Genomic DNA, 2,896 nt, shown 5'->3' on the forward strand with positions numbered 1-2,896 from the left:
AGGGGGTCACAGACTGAAACAGGCTCCAGGCTCTGAGCTGGCAGTCAGCACAGAGCCCGACGCGGGGCCCGAACCCACGAACCGCGAGATCATGACCTAAGCGAAAGTCGGACGCTTAACCGACTAAGCCACCCAGGCACCCCCCATTCGTTCTTTAGTAGGATGTTCTTTAACCTCGATATTTTTGGAGGTTTTCCAGACTTCTTCCTGTGATTGATTTCAAGTTTCATAGCATTGTGATCTGAAAGTGTGCATGGTATGATCTCAATTCTGTTATATTTATGGAGGGATGCTTTATGTCCCAGTATCTGATCTACCTTGGAGAATGTGCCATGCGCACTTGAGGAGAATGTGAATTCCCTGGCCTCAGGATATAGAGTTCTAAATATATCTGTCAGATCCATCTGGGCCAATGTGTCATTCAAATCCATTGTTTCTTTAGTGATTTTCTGTCTAGCTGGTATATCCATTGCTGTACGTGGAGTATTAAAGTCCCCTGCTATCAGCACGTTCTCATCTATAAGATTGTTTCTGTTTGTGATTGTTTTATATATTTAGGTGCTCCCATATTTAGTACATAGACATTTATAATTGTTAGTTCTTCCCGAAAGATAGACCGTGTAATTATTACATAATGTCCTTCTTCAACTCTTGTTACTGCCTTTAATTTAAAGTCCAGTTTGTCTGATATAAGTATAGCTACTCTAGCTTTTTTTTGATTTCCAGTAGCATGATACCTAGTTTTGCATCCCCTAACTTTTAATCTGAAGGTGTCCTCCAGTATAAAATGAGTTTCTTGTAGACAGCAAATGGATGGATTTTTTTTTTTTATCCATTGTGCTACCCTATGTCTTTTGATTATAGCATTCAGCCCATTTACATTCAGTGTTATTATTGAAATACACGGGTTTAGAGTCATTGTGTAGTTTGTGGGATTCATGCTTGTGGTGGTGTCTCTAGCATCTTGCGTTCCTTGCAACACTTCCCTCAGAGAATCTCCCTCAGGATTTCTTGTAGAGCTGGTTTCTTTCAATTTCAAATTCTTTCACTGTTTGTTTATTTGGAAAGATTTTTATCTCTCCTTCTATTCTGAATGACAGCTTTGCTGGATAGAGGATTCTTGGCTGCATATTTTTTCTGTTCATCACATTGAAGATTTCCAGCCATTCCTTTCTGACGTGCCAAGTTTCAGTAGAAATCGGAATCAATGCACTCAGATCATGATTCCAGGGACCTGTGATCCAGTACTCCTTGGGGTTAGTGCTGAGCATGGAGCCTACTTAATATCTTCTCTCTCTCCCTCTCTCTCTCTGCCCAACCCCACTTGTACTCTGTCTCTCCCAAGGAAATAAAGATCTAAAAAATATGTATATATAATGAGATATAGGTAACTATCCTCACTCCATGGTTTACTCTATGGATCATCTGCTTAGATGTGAGTCAGAGGTTAAGCTCAAATTGAGCCAATCCAAGCTCTTACTCAGGGTAATCATTAGCTTTTGTTGGATCCTTTCTGTTTCCACCACAGGACACTATGCCCATGGGGTGTTTTGTCTGAAGTCAAAGATAAGGTAGAAAGAAAACATTAAGTAAAATGTGGAACTAAGGTCTGTGGGTAGAAGCAGGTAAGCAGTGAAGGTCAGGTCTTGAAGTCTAGCTGGTGACATTAACACCTTCTTTCATCTTAGGTACCATTATTAGCACTGCCTGCATCTGCTTGTTAACTGGTATTTGTTGCAGGGACTGCTGACCCTCAGGGATGTGGCCATAGAATTCTCTCAGGAGGAGTGGGGATGCCTGAGGCACAGTCAGCGGGAACTGTCCAGGGACGTGATGTTAGAGAACTAAGGACACCTCCTCTTCTTGACTGAGGACAACTCCTTCCAGACTTCCCAAACCACACTCAGGGTTTTGTTCCTTCCTTTGAAGACTGTCTCTTGCAAAATTCCTCTTTCCATGACTGGAATTCATATCCCTGCAGGGAGAGAAACAAGTAGGCATTTGTAGATGTAAAGAAATATCTTGATGTTTCCTTTTCAGCTTTAGTTTCCCCTTCTTTAGGGTAACATCATCATTTCTGTAGATGAATGGCAATTCTAAACATTGAGTGGCATTGGTATTTCCAACACTTAAACTGCAATCGCAACTCATTATTGTAGGAGTAATACTCGCAGGTGGAGGTTAAGATCTGAATGTTGAAAATCCCTCCTGTGTGTTCTAAAGGGGTCATTAGGCAATAGCATTTGGGAAACCATTTTCTAGAATTCTACAGTGTCCTTTCTTTTCTTTTCTTTTTTTTTTCTTTTTTAATTTTTTTATTTATTCTAGGAGAGACAGAGACAGCATGAGCAGGGGAGGGTCAGAGAGAGAGGGAGTCACAGACTGAAACAGGCTCCAGGCTCCGAGCTGGCAGTCAGCACAGAGCCCGACGTGGGGCTCGAACCCACAAACCGCGAGATCATGACCTAAGCGAAAGTCGGACGCTTAACCGACTAAGCCACCTAGGCGCCCCAGTGTCTTTTCTTTTCTACTGAAGCTAATACGGAATTGAAAGGTAGAATCTACAGCAATACTCCTATTCCTTTCTTCTGTAAACAGGTCCCTGTCAAAACCAGACCTGGTCATGTTTTTGGAATAAAAGAAGGAGCCTTGGGATGTGAAGAGAAAGTAGACAGTAGTCTCCTACCCAGGTAGGTGGGAATGAATGAAGCAGATGACAGAGGTGAGGTCTCAATATGAAGGAGGAAGATAGACCTTAAAGTGTCATTTGAGCAACTCTCCTTGAATGGAAATTTGTTTAAGAAGCCTAGTTTTGGGGGCGCCTGGGTGGCTTAGTCGGTTGAGCGTCTGACTTTCGCTTAGGTCTTGATCTCGCAGTTCGTGGGTTCGAGCCCCG

The 2,896-nt window shown here is 42.4% G+C and overlaps 1 pseudogene; it reads left to right on the top strand.

Annotated features, from left to right (window-relative positions):
- Positions 1–2,704, top strand: part of LOC120222061 — a 169,038-nt pseudogene extending 166,334 nt beyond the window's left edge.
- The last annotated feature ends 192 nt before the right edge of the window (positions 2,705–2,896 follow it).

This window comes from Hyaena hyaena, unplaced genomic scaffold, assembly GCF_003009895.1.
Source record: "Hyaena hyaena isolate Hyena2069 unplaced genomic scaffold, ASM300989v1 scaffold_838, whole genome shotgun sequence".
Lineage (NCBI taxonomy): Eukaryota > Metazoa > Chordata > Mammalia > Carnivora > Hyaenidae > Hyaena > Hyaena hyaena.